Here is a 19,512-nt window from a genome sequence, read left to right as displayed (position 1 = left end):
GGGCGATTTGTGCTGCTGCTGAAGGTGCCACAATTCTATTAGACTTCATGATAGCTTTGCACATGTCCGTCTCAGGATGCAGAGGGGGAGTTAGCAACTAAAACTAGATATTCCAGCTTTAAGCAGCAGGTTAGATACAATGCTGAGGAAACAGCTTCCAGTTGGCAGATATTTGTTTCTCAGTAATTAATAATTATATTTTATACATTTTTATATTTCATGTGCTTTTTCTTAAATACTACAAAGGATGCTGGTTATTGGGATAGAAAGCTTGTTATAAAGTGCTTTGTTACTTAATAAATATAACTCTATATATTATGTCCTTGCATCTTTCTAACACAATTGAGATATTGATATAATCATTTTTTCATTTTACAGATGGGAAATTGAAGTTCTGAGGAGTTTAACTTTTGTATCCAGAGACATACAGCTGAGTGATTGGGAAATAGGTTTCAAACCTAGGTTTTGTGAGTCCACATTTTTTATATTGTCCCTTAGAATTATTTAACTCTAATTTATCAAGGAACAAAACTCAAAATTTCAAGTTATTAGAGATTATGGAATCTAACATATAAATTTTACGTATAAGGAAACATAGTTTATTTAAGTGACCAATGTCATAAAACTGCTTAGTTTCAGAGGCAAAATGAGAACTCGTATCTCCTTCCTTTTCCATTATGCTGAGCTGCCCACCTCTTTCTGGCCATGAACTTCAGACACAATCAAGACAGATTTCCTTTCCCATGTATTTTATTCCACTTGATTTCCTCTCTGAGTTAGCAACAGCTTAGGTAAGAGAAAATTCCGGAGTCAATTCAAGTCTGCTATTAATTATTTCTCTGAATTTATAAGAAAATGAAGATTAGCATGTAGAGCTAGATGATAGGGGAGATGTTTTCTGTGTTTAAATCATAAACACTCTCATATAATCATCTGCATTTAAAAGGGGGAATTTACACTAGAAACTGCAACTGGGAACCTGTGGCCCAGGAGGGCTTTCCCTATTTATTTAAGATATCTGTGCATATTCAGAGTCACAAAACCGAGTTCTAAGGAGGCCTGCAATCCCGCAGCGGGGAGGGGAAGGGCAAGAGGTGAATTGTATTTTTTAAGCCTGTCACTTTGAAAACTCCCTGCTTCAAACTGCATTTCCAGGATTGTCAACTTCACAGCAGCAGTGAAGCGGGAGAGGCAACGGCATCTTTGGAAGGAACTGCACATTGCAGTACTTAATCTCTCCCCAGGCTTGTGAGAACTTGCTTATCTGGCAGGTTTTCCAAGCAGGCTGGGCTCTATGGACAATAGCGTTGGCAATCTGGAGACTGTTGCTTCATAATAGAGAGGCTTTGGGGAGATATGCTTCCTTTTAAAGGGATCTAAATGGATAAGTATTAAATGACTTCCCTGCAAAAAAAGTTCAAATAGTTATTGAATATATTCAAGTTCCATTCTGATCTCCTTCTTTGAACACTTGGACTCTTTTTCACTGGGTATTATGCTGCAATTTTATGGTAGGTTAAATCATGCCGCCACGTGCATTGAAGTTATTCTTAAAAATGGTTATTATAGCATTTCTTATATAGCATTGAATAGTTCATCAACGAATGACATCTCTATTTTCCAACCATTTTTGGAATAGCATGTGGTAGATGCCAGAGAAGCCCACATGGGTAACCTGTATTCAGGTTGTACACGCATCACAAGTGAACTCTGTTCAGATGTCAGTCTAAGCTCTGAACTTGAAAAATATATCAATAGAGCCTAAGTCGAGGACAATGCTATTTGCAAGGGATAGAAACATATATAAAGAAGTTTTTGGGGTTTTTTGCTTTGTTTTTTAAGAGGCTGGTTTTGTGAGAGTGCAAGAAAAAAATCACAGAAAATATATGTTAGGTTCTGTTGAGCTACATGGAGACCAATTCACATGCTTGAGATTTAAAAGTGAGGACAGAAGATGACTGATGAATTAAGAAGCTCATCACTATTAAGATGTATGTCCAAGTACTATGGGTTGAACAAAAGGGTATCTTTTATCAAACATATCAAGAAATCTAAAGATACCTCAGGAGTAGATAGATTATTTTAACACTTAACAAAATCATGCCACCAACTTCAGTGTGGAGTCTGTGGTTCTGAGGTTTGTCACCTCATGGGTACAAGATGGTAGCTCTAGTTCTAGTCATGATATCTTCACCTAACACCATACAAGGACAAGAAGAGCAGTCTCTTTTCTTATATCTCTCATAGAAGAGAATGAAACTCTTCCAGGAAGCTTCCATATCTTCTCTTGGGGTTTGTTGGCTATTATTGGGCCACATGCCCAACCTCCAGCAACAAAGGAGGCTGAGGAAGTGAGTGTTTGGCTGCAATAGCCACTACAGTAAGAAACTGCTTTGCCAGAGTGAGAAAACAGAGGGGAGATAAGGCTTGAGAATTCAATCAGCAAAGGCTGCCCCTGCTTTCCACTTTCTCAGAGGCCACCTTGATGTTTCCGTAGTTCTTTCTGTTTACATGGACTTTTGATCAGTATGTGTCATAACTGTGCACATGGCTGTAAGCTGATTCTTCAGAACTACTCATACTTACTTAACTTTTGTCTCTTAGTGCTCTGACTTTAAATTTCTGAAATTTTTGATAGAAGGAACTTCATGACCCAACTCAGCTATTCAAGCTAGCTGGTAAGTGATAAGTGAATGTCTTGGCTCAGTCAAATTGGTTGACAATGGGCGGAGAGTAGGATCACACGGTCCAGTTCAGGTTTAACAGGATTATAGATAGTGATGCTGGATAACTTTAGCAATCTCTGAAATTAGATTCCAAGGCATACAGACCCACTTCCTCTTCCAGTATCTGGTCATCCTCTGCATATTATTCTGATTCTCAACTACTTTATATCCTTACTAGAGGCCCGGTGCATAAAACTCATGCCTGGGGGGTGATGGTATCCCTCAGCCCAGCCTGCGCCATCTCACAATCCAGGACCCCTCAGCTAGGGTCCCTAGGCCTGGCTGGTGATCAGGTACTATAGGGGAATTCCTTCTCCTGACTTCCTGCAGTCCCCTCGCCCCGCCACATTCTGCCACTGCCACTGCTTGCCATCTGTGTGGTGCTGCCCCCTTCCTCACCACTGGTTGCCTCCCTTTGTGGGTGACAGGCATGGGGTGCAATCGCTTGGCTGGCCAGGGCCTCCCTCTGCAAGGTGATCGCTGGTCGGCCCCGCACACTGCCACAGTGTCACTGGCTGGTGGCCTGGGCCTACCTCTGTAGTGTGATAAATTGCAGGGCCCAAAGATTGATTGCACCACAAAGAAAGGCCCCACCCACCCACCACAGCGCCACCAGCCAGATGGCCTGGGCCTCCTTCTGTGGTCGCCAACTGGGTGGCCTGGGCCTCCCACTTTGGGGTGATCACAGAAACCCCCCACCAACTGATCACCCCCTGGCCAGTAGCCTGGCCCTTCCTCTTTGGGGTAATCAATCACGGAGCCCCCCCATCAAGTACCCTACAGAAGGTGGCCTGGGGCCCCTTCTGCAGGGCCATTGTGGGGTGATGGCGGTCCCCCAACCGATTGCATCACACCCACCTTGGCTGACCTGGCACTAGTGTATGTCTTAGTGTTGTTGTCCGGAAGGTTGTTCTGCTGTTCAGACATTTGGTCAATTTGCATATTATGCTTTTATTATTATAGATTTATTAATATCAGCATCAGTCAGTCAAAACAACCCTTAGCATTTTGATAGGTATAAGTATCCTTATAAATAACATTAAAATTGATATGAGTGTACTTTGAACAGTTAACAAGAAAAGTATAATTGTAAGTCATTATAGTGCATCATCCTTAAAAAGTTTTAGACAAAAATACAGGCTCAGTCATATTTTCCTCAATGTATGGTATGATTATACAAAATATACAGAATCTACTACTTTTGAAAGCTTTATAATACAGATGTTAGTTATTAATGAATAAGAATTCATATCTATTATATTTACTTGCACATCTCCCATACTTCAATCTGAACTACATTAGTAATATAATTATAAAAACCACAGTAGTGGGCCCATTTTATTGTATACTTAAAAGTTAGAATTTCACTTTAAGGTATTAGGAAGAAATAATCGAATAACTTTGAAATGTATAGATATTTTATGATTTATTGCTAAACATTAACAGTTTCACTCTGCTATGGATATTATCATCTATGCCTTTCTCTCGAGGAAACCATGACACCCCTCCCCCCTAGAAAAAAGAATTTCTAGAGAATGTAAAATAGTGGGAATGTCAAAGTAAAATCCTGGGATCTATTACAAGCTGTTCTTAAATGAAACCAGTGAGCACCTCAAAATCTAAAAGTGTATTCTAGCCATCTTAAAGGACCAGTCTAGCAAAGTTTATCCATATTGTTGAACTAAAGGGAAAACAGTTCATGATTTACACATTAATCCACTAGTCACTACATCTGGCAAGATCCAGTGGTAAGCTGTGTTTGGGCTTTAAAGGGTAAGATAGTATTTCTGCTCTCAATGATCTTTCAACTTGAGTGAAGGGATGTGTTATGGATGAATGAAAATATAACCATAATCAAGGCTTCCTATGAGAAGAAACAAATTTGTGATGCCTAAAATAAACATTAAAGTTCTCAGAAAAATTATTTCCTGTTCTCTGAAGGACTTAGAGAGGTATAAGAATTTAGTTTTTCTCTTCTCTCAGCCAAAAAGAAGTTGTAGTAATATGTTTTAAGAGTAAAAGAATTATGCAAAGGAACATGAAAAAGAACAAATACCATAAGTTGGTACCATATTTCTGAACTTCCCTCTGACTCATTCCCTCTACCCTTTATCCAACTATCCATCCATCTTTTATCATTTATCTTTTTCTATATCTAACTAGAGGCCAGGTGCATGAAATTCGTGCACTCAGGGGGTCCCTCAGCCCTGCCTGTGCCCTCTCGCAGTTCGGAAGCCTTTGAGGGATGTATGACTGACTGCTTAGGCCTGCTCCCCATAGGGAGTGGTAAGCTGGCAGTCAGACATTCTTAGCAGAAGGAGGCAGAAGAGGCTCCCACCACTGCCACTGCACTTGCCTTCTTGATGAGTGGCAGTCTCCCTGTGGGAGCACACTGACGACCAGGGGGCAACTTCTGCGTTGAGCGTCTGCCCCCTGGTGATCAGTACACATCTTAGAGACCGGTCATTCTGCTGTTTGGTCAATTTACATATTAGCCTTTTATTTTATAGGATTATTAGAAGCCTGGTGCATAGATTCGTGCACTGGTAGGGTCCCTCAGCCTGGTCTGCGGGGATCGGGCTGAAACCAGTTCTCCCAACATGCCCCAAGGGGTCCCAGACTGCAAGAGGACACTTTTCGGATGATGCACCCTGGAATCAGGCTCCCTTCTCTCTGGTTCTGGGTGCATCACCTGAAAACTGCAGCTGCCAAGTCACCGCAGCTCAACAGCTTCTGTGTTGAGTTTCTGCCCCCTGGTGGTCAGTGCATGTCATAGCTACCAGTCGGATGGTCAAATAGTCAGCTGGTCAGCCGGTCACTTAGGCTGTTATATATATAGATTATCAGTCTATCCTTTCATTTTTTTTTTTATCACTGACCATTTGGAGATGTGATGGCTTTAATACAACTTGCAACCAGAAAAATTTGCATATTTACATACACAAAACTTGCATTTCTATGGAATCAAGAAAAATTCTGAATCCTACTCATGTACCTACATTAGGCTCATTCCTTCCAGCTAGAGTAACCTGGGTAGAGTAGTATTTTGTATGGAACCATTGGTTCTATTAGCTCTCAGTCTTTTCTTATATATCCTTAAAATCACAGAAAGTAAATTATAATAAGATAATAGGATGTAACCTAATTTTGCCTACTGAAAGCCTGATTTTTTTCTATTTTTTGTTTTTGTAAAGAAATTTGAATGAATTTTATTATACATATCACTTATATACGTTTAGTGCAACATAAAAATCATATAAATTATTTACTATCTTAAAAAAGTTGTTTATCTATGGCTTTACATACAATCTTCACATTAAGAAATATCACCATATCACCCCTTTGCCACTCCCTACCTGTGGATGGAAGAACTAAGTTGAGAACTGCTTGATAGGGACTAGCTTTAGGTTATGCTAAAGTTATCCTCCTTAGCCTGACAGAAGACATAAAGGCAGAAATGATCTGACCCTTTTCTGGTTATATATCTTGCCCATCCCTGCCTAGCACTGAAATATCTACTTCAGCCTCAAGCTAGTTCTTGAATTTTGTCTACTCTCCTCTATGTCTTTGTTCACATTGTACCCACTGGTCAAATGTCCTCATTCTTTTCACTGTGCCATCTCCTATTCATTCTTTCAGACACATCTCAGTGTCTCTTCTTCTGCAAGCCTTTCCCAGATCTCAGGGTCTATCCCTGCCTTATATTTGCCCACTGCACATTAACCATCTCTATGAGTCTGTTTCTTCTACTGGCTCCATAATTCACCTGCATATCTCTCGGTGTCCCAGAATAGCGTCGGGAATGTGATGGATACTTGGTAAATGTTGCTTGAAGTCAGTGAAGCATGGCAGAATTCACCTGAACATTTCCAAAGATGGTATTGACAAGAGAAAAATTATATTTTAAAAAGTGTAATACTTGTCTCTCTCTGACTGGCTTATTTCACTTAGCATAATACTCTCCAGGTCCCTCCATGCTGTCTCAAAGGATAAGAGATCCTTCTTTTTTATAGCTCCATAGACAAGTATCACATGATCTCATGTATATATGGAATCTAATAAACAAAATAAAGTGACAAACAAAATAGATTAAGAGGCATGAAAACACAAACTGATGGATCTCCGAAGGAAGGAGGAGGGGATAGGTGGAAATTAACCAAATAATGTGTATACATATATGCATAACCCATGGACACAGACAATAGTGTAGTAAAGGCCTGAGATGGGGTGGGAACCCAGTGGAGGGGAACAATGGGGAAAAATGGGAAACATCTGTAATACTCTCAGCAATAAGGATACATTAAAAATAAAATAAAAAGTGTGTTCTGGAATTGAGGAATGGAGTACACAACTATGGAAGAAGCCAAGCAGACCAACTAGGAAGTCACTATAATTGTTTAATATTCAGAAATGGGTTAATACAGGTCAGCACTAAGTGAAAATAGTGGGAATTAAATGGAGGAAACAACTTTAAGAGTCAAGCCTTGATCATGGAGAATGAGGCAAAAAGAGGATCAAAGATACCCATGAAATTTCCAGACTGAATGATAATGACAGTGGAGGGGTCCTTAGTTTTATTCAAAAAATCTCTGTGTCACGTTGGAGGAAGGATTAATGGATAGAAATCATGTCAAAAGGAGAGGATAAGTGCTGATCTCCAAGGTCAGCAGCAAAGAAGCCAGTTGGCCTCAACACTGGCAGGAAAAGCCAAAGGCCACTTCTAAACCCCACAACCGTCCACTGGCTGGGAGAGCCAGGTTGAAGATGAAACTTAGTGACAGCAGAAGAGAAAGCAGGTATTCTCTTGGATCAAGTCCCACTGGGCACTGCAACACAACCATGAACAACCAGTGAAAATGAGTCTAAGACTGCTTGGGGGTAACCACAGAAGTTTCTAGTCACACCCACACTCAGCCAGAAGTATCATTTGTTAAGTACAAAGATCCTAGGATCACCACATTTTTATGCCATAACATCTGTTCCATCTAAGTATTGACTTCTCTTTGTTTCAACGCCAAGATTTTTAAGACCAACTTAGTTGTACACTCATTAGTATTATTACTGTGCTCTGTTTCCATGCCACGATTCCAGATCACTCCAGTTAACAAGAAGCTTACCCAACTAGCCTTACCATTTGCATTGAACCAGGACAACCCAGAAAATAGATTCTTTTATGGCCAGTTACTTTCCTAACTCTAAACTAAATTGGCTGAGACAAAAAACCAGCTGTCTCCCATGGGCTCATTCTGAATGGCAGCTCTTGCCTATTATGTGTTAGGACATCAGCCTCTGCTAATAACCTCCTGTGGGCCCCTCTCTTGCCTGTTTTCTGACTGGGTCTTCTTTCCTCTTGACTTATTCACAAAACTTGCTATTGGGTTTTTTCTTCAGCAAGCTTGTGCCAGAGCTGGCCTGTACCTGAGGCTGGACAGTCCTTAAATAAGTGGAGTGATAGAAAAACAAATGTAAATTCTCCTCTGAGTGACTTCTATATGTCCCTTCATTCATTCATCAATTTTATTCTTAGATTTATTAATTCTCTAACTCATCCATTCCTTCTTTCACATCAATATATCTTGAGTGTTATTGAAGTCCCAGCTATTGCATTCACAATGTTTGATAGACTTGAAGGATAGGAGAGAATAAGAGATAAATATATAGAAGATAAGAATAAAGGAAATGAAGTGGTACTCAAGGTATGGTCTGTGACAGACAACCTGACTCAATGTCACCTAGAATGGGTATTAAAAATTCAAATTCCTGGGCTCAACCTATGATCAACTAATTCAGAATCATTAGGATCACATCCCCAAGATCTTCGTGCACAGACAAATTTTCTCACCACATTAGAATGTGTGAACCACTGCAATAGAGTAAGAAGGAGTGTTCATTTAAAATATTTCTTTGAAAAGCTCTAGTGTGATTAAGGAACAAATTTTGAAATATGTTATGTAATGTTTAATCTTGAACATATATATACCAGTATAAACATAAATATTTTCATCTATATAGTATGTGAGAATAATCACGATCATGTGATTCATGGAAATATAAAGCAGGAATAGATCCTCTTATATGAGGTGAGGTGATTTGTTTAATGTCATAGAACTCTAACTTTTCAAAATTTGTTTGCAAATAAGAATAAAATCACATCTGGAAAATTATTTTACCATCTCATCTAGAGAAGAACTACCAAATAGAAAAGGATGTATTTAAATGTTGATACAGCCTTTGCATTTAGGCACTAATTTTATTTTTTTTAAGTCTCCCATAAATAATATAAATTCACATATAAAAATATATTGGAATATTTGCCAAAGGTGCCAAGAATATAGCACCTTGGAAAGCTTGGAAAATAATGGCATTGTACTTTTATTCAGTCATTGCACAAATGGTACTACTGCTTGAGGTGAACTCAGCTTAAACTTGATAATTTATTAAAAGACAACATTGAATGAGCAACTATTCTAGATCCTGGGGATTTTATGGTGATTGACTTGTGGTCCCTGACTTCTGGAAGCAGAAAGATGAACAGGTAAATAAAATAAAATTAGTAAATAATGTAATGGGAGGATACCATAGGAACTCATAATTAGATGGGGTTAGCCATAGAAGCTTTCTTTGAGAATGTGATATCTCAGTTGAGTTTTGAAGAACAAGCTAATATTAACCAGGTGGGGAGTAGGTGTGTGAGAGTCTAATGTGAAGGAAGGGATCAATGACAGTGAAAGTGGACTATTCTCTCAAATGCAGCTCATCTGCCTCCATGTCACAGTCTGATCAAATTTGTGAGCTTGGCTCCAAAACAAAAACAACCACAAAACATCTGTTTGCCTGGGCCCCAAATACCCTCATTTTGAAATACTCATTGGTGCGGTCTTCTGCCCTCCGTTCTACGTAATCCAAAACTTGCCTAGACTCCCACCTGTGTGTGCCGCCTGGGCAACCGATGGTTTATTTCTAGGTCCCCTCTGGCTTCTTGTCTAGTTGTTTTCTGTTTAGGTTTTTGGTCCTGTCTACAGTCATGTCTAGTTTTCACCTTCTGAATTCTGCTCCACCTTTGTTGTTTATAGTCTCAACTTGTATACCTGTTGTAAAATAAAAGTAGCAGCACCATTCAAATTCTGGCTCTTTCTGCATTAGCAATAAAAGTAAAAAGATAATTCTTTTCCCCCCTCAGGCACATTGTTGGATGAGTTCACTTATATTTGTTCTACTTCAAGCCAGTGTGTACCAGGAGTCATCTGATTACTTCATTCTGCAAGTGAGCCAAATCCATAATTGAGTAGGTGTAACCACTGAGTTGCTAAGACTCTAGGGATTGTCAGGTATTCCTTTGGGGAAATGCACTATTGAAATAGAATGCACAGGATTAACAGCACAAACAATGATCCTTCAAATCTGCTTCTTCCTCTCAGAAACAAAACCAGACACATCACACTGCTGCCTCAGCTTCTTGAATGAGGTTAGACAGAAGGAAAAACAATTAAAAAATATAAATTTATTGTTGAAATTTTCAAACCATTGAAGTGAAACATGTCCCTACATGCTCCTTTGCCTAACGCTACTACCGAATTGCTACTTACAAAGTAACAATCCTACTGTGCCCAAGTGGACATTTGCTGTTTTAGAGGCAGGGTTCCACCTCCCCTCTTCTGGTAAGCTCATCTGCCCCACTCTTCCCTGACCCAATCTCATTTTGATCATCAAATTATGGGTGAATATATGATCCCATTTAGGCTAAAGAGAGTCAGATCCAGTACTTTTATTGGAATTGTTAAGAAAGAACTCCTTTTCAGGAACTTGGAGTTGGGGTTCAGTACATTGCTGGGAACCTTTCTGCCTGAGAATGCATGAGGCCAACAAACAGAAGAGAGCTGAGAGGTAGGGAGTGGATCCTGATAATACCACTGAGGCTGTGGACCAGGCTACATTTTCAAATCAAATCTATCCTAGATTTTTTAGGCATGCGAAACACTGATGTTGTTCTGTGTTTCCTTTTTTTATTGTTTAAAGTATTACAAATAGTAGTGCATATGTTTCCTTTTTTCCCCCATTGACTTCCCCCACTCCCTGGCACATGCCCTCCCCGCCCCCCACCCCCAGTGTCTGCGTCCATTGGTTATGCTTATATGCATGCATACAAGTCCTTTGGTTGATCTCTTACCCCCCTCCCCAACTCTCCCTTGCCTTCCCGCTGCAGTTTGACAGTCTGTTCAATGCTTCTTTGTCTCTGTATCTATATTTGTTCATCAGTTTATGATGTCATTATATTCCACAAATGAGTGAGGTCATGCGTTATCTTTCTCTGACTGGCTTATTTCGCTTAACATAATGCTCTCCAGCTAGTTTGATTTAGATATTTTTAAAAAATGAACCTTAAAGACTTTTGCTTAACATACTTGAGAAACCTACTCAATTCTGTCTTTACCATGGTATGATCTCTTATCTTAGTCTTAATCTCCACTCCTGTTTTATTACTCTGTTGGAGCATATTTAATTTGTTTTATAAGATAGCTACATTTTCATAACCATGCTCCGGTAACTTTCTGACACTTGGTGGGTAAGAACTGTGCCCATTCATTCACCTTTATGCACAGCAACAAACATGTATAACTTGAATAAAATAGACTCTTTACAAAGGTTTCTTCAACTATGATAAGTTAATTTATTGGACTTTAACACTAAAGATTGAGTTTCAGTATCTGACTTAATGAGAACCATTGCTGTTTAACTCTGTCAGTCATTATTAATTTTATTCCCAGAGGGATAGGGCTTGGGTTTGAGGCTTTTCCTCTAAGCTTCTATGATATAGGTGAACTTATTAAAGGGGGGTGAGGAGATCTACCATCATTTTGAGCAACACTACAACTAACTCATCAGAATCAAGAACTCTCAGGAGTTGAAATAAGTTTTCAGGAACAGGAAAATAAAAGCAGAACTCAGTTGGTGTTAATATTAAGGGGCTCAGATTGATAACTAACAAATAATACAGATCTCATTTATGGGAAACTTTTTTTGATCCTATCACGAGTACATGTTATTTATAATTCTCACAATAAAACTGTAAGAGATATATTATTAATACGATTTTGTTTGGGTCAATTAACCTTTGCTGTGTAGCAAACCACTCAAAAATTAATGGCTTAACACAACAAGCATCTCTTATATCTCAGAAATTTGTGGGTGTAAAAAATTCAGCTGATCTCTGCAGTAAACTAATAGTTGGTACTAGCTGGTCATTAATAGCTTCACTCACATATCTAGTCCTCTGTAGGCTTGTGTTCAGAACCCTTAGCTCTCCTCCATGTAACTGCTTGTGTTAAAATTTCTAATGACCTACTTGCCAAAGTGAATCATACAGTGATGCCAAGATGTAAGAGATGGAGAACAAGAGCCATGTCATGATAGGAGAAATGGCAAAGTTGTATTTCAAATGGATGTGCATATGGTGATAAGAGGAATTATTGTGTGTGTTTGTGTTTTTGACTTTTTTGGGAGGGGAGAGAGAGAGGAAGAAAATCTACCACAAGGGGAAAAAATAATTCATTTAAAGGTAGAGTTCAGACCAAAGCAAAGAAAGCTTGACTTAGAAAACTTGGTCAAGTTTCACATTCTATGAAACTTATTAACAAACTGAAACAACTGAGGAAGGGTTGTAATTCATCCCACAGAGATGATACTCACATATTTGCTATTCCTAGGGGCCTCCTTCTTCCATGGCACCCATGTTTATGCCTTCCCTGATCAAATAAGAAGTTATACATCAAAATCACTTAGTTTCCATAATTTTTGATTAATAAACACATCATCTGTGATATTGTTCAATAGCAAAAGTTTCATGTAAGAGAGATCCAAACTCAAATGCCTAAAGGAGCCAGGCAGGAAACATAATGGTGTAAGCCTGATTGAATATAAGACAAGAGAAGGATATCTTCTAGTCTGGAATAACATGGCAATATAAAACATCAGTCCCATCCAAGTTATTGATGTTAAGGGGGGGGAAATTAAATATATATATCCTATATAATAAAAGGGTAATATACAAATTGACTCTAATTGCAGAATGACCAGGAACAACTGGTCGCTATGATGCGCACTGACCACGAGGTGGCAGATGCTCAATGCAGGAGCAGCCCTCTGGTGGTCAGTGTGCTCCCACAGGGGGAGGTCCTCTCAGCCACAAGCTAGGCTGATGGCTGCGAGCACAGTGGTGGTGGCAGGAGCCTCTCCCACCTCCTTCGCAATGCTAAGGATGTCCAATTGCCATCTTAGGACATCCCCCGAGGGCTCCCAGGCTGCCAGAGGAATGTCTGACTGCCAGCTTAGGCCTGATTCCCCGGGGAGTGAGCCTAAGCTAGCAGGTGGACATCTCCTGAGGGGTCCCGGACTGCAGAAGGGCACAGGCCGGGCTGAGGGGACCCCCCCCCCCGAGTGCATAAATATATATATAGCACCCTGTGCTGCCAAAAAAAACCCAAAAAACAAAAAAGTTCTGTCTCAGGGCTAGAGATAGCCAAAAACTACCCTGTTGGCGAATCTCTGTCATGTAAACACCTACTCATCTTTAGCAGGGATTAGCAATATTGCAAAAGGAACAATTCCCCCAGAGTCCTGTCCTGTCCTACAGCTGAGTCCGGTTGTATTAGAATCTTCCCATGTCTTCAAAAGGAACCCCATGTGGTTTTGATAGTGACACAGGACATATCTACCTCTTCCCAGGGTCATTGTGTTCAGTGCTCCCTACAGAGAGAGGGACTGTTTGACCGCAGCTTAGGCTGCCTAACATCATTATTAGCCCTGGAGATGATGGGTTGAGCAACCCTGACAGGTGGAGGAAATGCCAACAACAACAACAACACACACACACACACACACACACACACACACACACCACAAACAAACCAAAAAAACCCCAAAACACACAACTAGAGGTGCCCAGCTGGTGTGGCTCAGCATTTGAGTGTTGACCCAGGAACGAAGAGGTCATTGGTACCCAGTCAGGGCACATGATTGAATCTCAGGCTCAATCCCCAGTAGGGGGTGTGCAGGAGGCAGCCAATTGATGATGTCCCTCTCTCATCGATGTTTCTATCTCTCTATCCCTCTCCCTTACCCTCTCTCTATAAATCAATAAAAACATATACACACACACACACACACACACACACACACACACATATACACAACTAGAGTTTCAGGTTGTCAGCAAAGGGCAATGGAAAGCTGTGTGTTTTCTCTTTAAAACTGTGAAAAACAGGCATTTAATATCACCATTCCAACTTCAAACCAATCAAACATTGGCAGTTTGCGATTGTTTTATTTTGAGCTTTTAGCTTATCTCCGTGGAATAAAACCCTTTCCAAACTGCCTTTAACTAAAAATGTCATCATTCCCAGCTGCTCACTGGGTAGCAGAAATCGTGGTAACAGAAGGCCCCCCTTGGATAGCCCTCATCCACAATATCATCCAGATTAGCATGGCAAAGATGTGGGAGCTATTTATATGTTGATTATTACAGTGCTGCAGTTTATATTTTTCTCAGCACAGTTGAAAATTATATTTAGAAAAGCTGACATCATCTTTAGCTATATATGATAGCTCTCATTTGGTGAAGATGAGCTGTTGAAATACATGCCACCTACTCAACTTCTCAGAAAAAAAGGCCTAGATGTTTCACACATGATTATATATAAATGCATACACTGGCAGAAAATTGCACTGGAACGTATAAGACTTAGAGGGAGTTCTGTGGGCTCTAGTTTTTGCCTTCTCAGTTTTTTCTTTATTTTTTTTTTAAAAAATAGGAAATGCAATTTAATTGTAAAAACAGGATTTTGTAGTCAGAAAATTCTTAATCCTCAATTCTAGCTCTGTAACATAGTAGCTATGTAATTTTCGTAAAGCTATCTATCCACTGAAAACATCTGTATTTCTCAAGTACAGAATGTGAGCATGATCACTCACTTGAAAAATACTAAAAATAAAATGTGCGGTATCTTTAATAGTTAATGAAAAAGAATGATTACCTTTATTATGCATGTGCCCAGCAACAGATGGTGTGCTTGATATGGACTGTAATGATTAATTTTATGTCAACTTGGCTACAGGGTGCTCACACATTTGGCCCAGCATTGTTCTGAATGTTTCTGTGGGGTCATTTTTAGATGAGATTAAAATTTAAATCAATAGAGTAAAGCAGATTGTCCTCCCTAATGTAGGTGGGTCTCAACTAATCAGTTGAAGACTTGCATAGAACAAAAAGATTGAGAAACAAAGAATTCTTCCTGCCTGACTGGCTTTGAACTGAGCCATCAGCATTTTATTCTGCTTCAGGGGGAATCAAATTGAAACATCAGCTTTTCCTGGGTCATAAGTCTGCTGACCTTTGTGTAGAAACTTACACCAGAGGCTCTCCTGGTTCTCAGGCCCTCAGACTCCAACTAGATATAAGCCATTGGCTCTCTTGGATCTCCAGTTTTCTCACTCACCCTGCAGATCTTGGGTCTTGTCAGCTTCCATAATCATGCGACCCAATTCCTTATATTAAATCCCTTCTATACCTACATGTCCTATTGGTTCTGCTTCCCTGGAGAAATTTGACTAATATATAGATCTTTCCAGTTATGTGTTAAATCTCAAAAATAGGTTGTTGAAGTAGAATGTAGCTATTGCTCCATTTTACTTACCCCAGTCAACAGATGAGGCCTCAAGAAGCAAATTAATCTGTTTCCACGTCATCGAGGTATTACATGGTAGAAGCAAGATTCAAAATCTAGTCATCTAATGAACTATTTTACCCCTTGTAACTATTATCCTTTATTGTCTACAGATTACATATTAGGTAAAAGTCAGCCGCTGTTTTTGGAAACCTGATGCTCGTGGTAAAAGAGAATCAAGCATACTATAACATCCCAGCATACCCCAGGGAGCCCTGTAGGCAGCATTGCGCTGCATTGTAGGGTGCAGAGGAAGTCATGAAACCTGAAGGCATAATTATATGGTTGGAACTGGGTCTTGGCTTCCCTGACCAGACACCCTCCACCATGATCTAGCTTGAATTTGGAACCTGACTGCTGATATCAACTAGATTTGTGTTTGTAATTCTGTGGCACATCTGAGTGACCATGGCCCTAGAGGGATATCCATGACTGAAATGGCATCTAAAATGGTCTACTATTATAATAAAACAAATTTAGAGCAATATTTTCCTTTTTAGCTTTTAAGTGTCAGAGTCCAACATTTCACCAATGGAGCTCCATTGGGGTGATCAAAAATTCACATTGTTTAGTATAAAAATCCAACTTTCACAGGTCAGATGAGAAGAGCCAAATATTCAAGATAAATGTAACTTTTTGAAGGATTATGTGACCACCATGTTTAATAACTTGAGTCCTCTAAATGATACTTAGATATTGTATTTTGCCAAATTTAACTATTACGAAAAGTTCTTTTAAAATCATTTCCCCATGAATGGAAATAAAAATACAGCTGCAAGTGCTAGAGTAGTGAGATGACATTTTATTTTTTATACGCTACTTGGCAAAAATTCAACTTTCATACGCACATATGCCTATGTCAAGCTTTTAAGGAGTCAGGTTTATGTTTCGTACCATTCTTTCTTCTTGCCTATTAAGCAAGTCCCAGTTTGAGCCAAGATCAGTTTTTATATGAAGCTCAAAGGTAAGTCATTTTATATAATATTTGCATAGGCATAATTGTTTCCACACACTATCCCTGATTCCTTCGCCCTCCTCTGGACTGCATAGCTATAAAACTAATTGGTTTGAAACCTCACTCTCAACATGTCACACCCTTGTTCAAGGAAAAGGTTCTATTTCATTAAATGAAAATGCTTCAGGCTGGTGTTCACAGTCCTGAGCCCACTTTCTTTGATAGTTATCATGAGAATAATACTTTTAAAGACTTTTTTTTCTCTTGGCCTTTCTTTTTTACTTCCCCAGAACAATACCTCAATAAACAATTCTGGCTTGCCCTCTCTTAGTTCAGAAACAATCAAGAATTAAAAAGTAGCAGCTATAAGGAATCCGATCAAAGTACCAACTTCGCTGTAAAAAAAGTAATTACGGAGAAAAACTTGTCTTGTTACTTCTGTCATGTACAAATTTTCTCTCTCCCTCTTTCTGACTTAACCACTATAACTACAGATACTCCGTTACCACACCAAGGGCAAACAAATAAACAAACAAATAAACAAACATAATTTGCCTTTTTATTAGAAAACTTATCCAAAAAGAGTAAGAAATGAACTAACTCAAGCTTACCTGCTTCCTCTCTCACATTCACCAAGGCAAGAAGTCCACTTATGGTATGTGTGTGTATAAAGAAAATGGGTCTGTTTCTTATTCTATCTCTGTATTAGTTTTCTGTTGCTGCCTATCAAATGACCACACACTTAGAAGTTTGAGACAACAGCTATTGATTAACTCAAAATTATATATGTTAGTGCTACTCATGGTCATCAGGCTGAAATCAAGGTGTTGGACGAGACTGAGTTCTTATTTGGAGGTTCTATGGCATATCTGGGGGGTGCAATTCACTTGTAAGCACTTTCTTGTTAGAATTCAATTCCTGTGGTTGTAAGACTGAGGTCCCTATTTTCTTGATGGCTGTCAGTCAGGGCCTACACTCCATTCCTAGGGGTCACCCTCATCCTTTGCTGAACACGTCCTTCATTTTCAAGTCAAAAAGAGTACATTACCTATAGCTTGGGCTTTGAATCTGTGACTTCTCGGTCTCTGACTTCTAGACTTAGGTCTTAAATAAGCTTTTTATTTAAGAATAATTTTAGGTTTATAGAATTATTGTGAAGTTAATATGGAGAGTTCCCATATACCCCACACTCAGGTTCCCCAATTATTAACACCTTTTGTAATATGGTATACTTATCATAATTAATGGGCCAAGTTGATATATTGTTTTGAACTAAACTCCAGTTTTAATCGGATTTCTTTCTTTTTTTTGGTCCTTTTTCTGTCCCAAAATCCCATTCAATATACCACATTCCATTTAACCTTCTAAGGTTCCCTTTGGCTAGAACAGTTTCTCAGATTTCCACATTTGTGATGACTTTACAGTTTTGAGGATTACTGGTCAGGTATTTTGTACAATGTCCCTCAGGATTTGGCTGATGTTTTTCTCATTAGACTGGGGTAATGTGGTTACATGCAGAAGATCACAGAGCTAAAGTGGCATTCTCATTGCATTCTATCAAGGGCACGCACTATCGATATGATTAACCACTATTGAGGTTAATTTTGGCCACCTTGCTTGAGGTAGTTATTGTCAGTAAAGTTACTCTCCTACACACCTTTCCATACTGTGCTCTTTGGAAGTAAGTCACACTGTGCAGTGTACAATTAAAGGGTGAAGAGTTATTCTCTGCCTCCTTAAATGTAGAGCATTGACGTAAGTTATTTGAAATATGTATGCACAGAATATATTTGTTTCTTCTTCTCCATTTATTTATGTGTTCAATCATTTATTTATATCAGCATGGACGCATCAATATTATCTATTTTTTAATTACTCAAATTGTTCTAGTTTTAGTCACTAAGAGCTTACTCAGTTGGATCCTGCATCCCTATGACATCCATCCAGAATATCTCATTCTTATAGTTAATTTTTCTATAGAACATAACCTACTCACAAGAGTGAGCTCCATCATATTTCTAGTCTCATAGATTGTGCAGAGTACACCAAGGAAGAAGAACTCATGGGTGCCCTACAATTTTGCCTACCACAATCTTCAGCCTAGGACAGAGGTGGGCAACCTTTTCGTGAGTCCGTGCCAAAACCAGCAAAATCTCTGACTCAAAATTCTTCTGCGTGCCAACCCTAATTTTTTGAGAACGTTACGCCTACTTGATATCTCTTAAGGTGTACGTATGTGAAGAACCTTGAAGAAATAATAAAATTAATTCGTGTGACAAAAACACAGTATATGATGATGAAAAATACATTTATTTTTTTAATGTATACATGTACACTGATAGTCCGACAGAAAACTTTATGACTCCGTTTGATATTATCAGTGGGACTTTTGCTGCTGCATCACTGATGACAGAGATTTTACATCAGGTTTATATTTCGTGACCTTCAGAGATATGCACGAGCTACTATTTTTATCTGTCAGGCTACTCCTATTGCAAGACTTAACAAAATTCATCACTGAGAACAAAGATTCACAAGCCTATGTGGATGAAACCAAAACACTGGTCAGATCTAGGAAGGCAGAGAGAGTTAAGGCAGAGGCATAGAAATTGCTCTTCCCCTCTCTCGTCAATCCATGTCTATGGTCTTTAAGATAACTTGTTATGTAAAATTATTTATTTATCTAAGATGGACCTACACTGAATTTATCTGAAAAATAAGTCGATATTAAGAAAAAAAATTGTAATGGAAGATTACAATAGAGGGTTTCGCGTGCCAGCAAAAGTTACTGGCGTGCCATGTTTGGCAAGCGTGCCAGGGGTTGCCCACCCCTGGCCTAGGAAGTGAGGTAGAAAGTTACTAAATCCTACAAAGCTTGCTAAATGGGAAATTATTCTCCTCAACTCCCATATTATGCACACACATTATGGAGAAAAGAGGGTTTCCCTATCTCTATGTATACACCTTACTGAATTTACTTTTCTGTCCTTTTCTGCTCCCTTTCACTCATATCCCACGTTTAGTCTAGCAGTAATACTTATTAGTATTAAGTCTGTGTTCAAACATATCTTAACCATTCCATACTATTCCCATAGTCTAAGATACCTTCTTT

This window comes from Myotis yumanensis, unplaced genomic scaffold (genome assembly GCF_028538775.1).
Source record: "Myotis yumanensis isolate MYYU_CA2020_CCGP unplaced genomic scaffold, mMyoYum1.0.hap1 SCAF_1, whole genome shotgun sequence".
NCBI classification, from domain to species: domain Eukaryota; kingdom Metazoa; phylum Chordata; class Mammalia; order Chiroptera; family Vespertilionidae; genus Myotis; species Myotis yumanensis.
Note: the sequence above shows the minus strand (reverse complement) of the source record.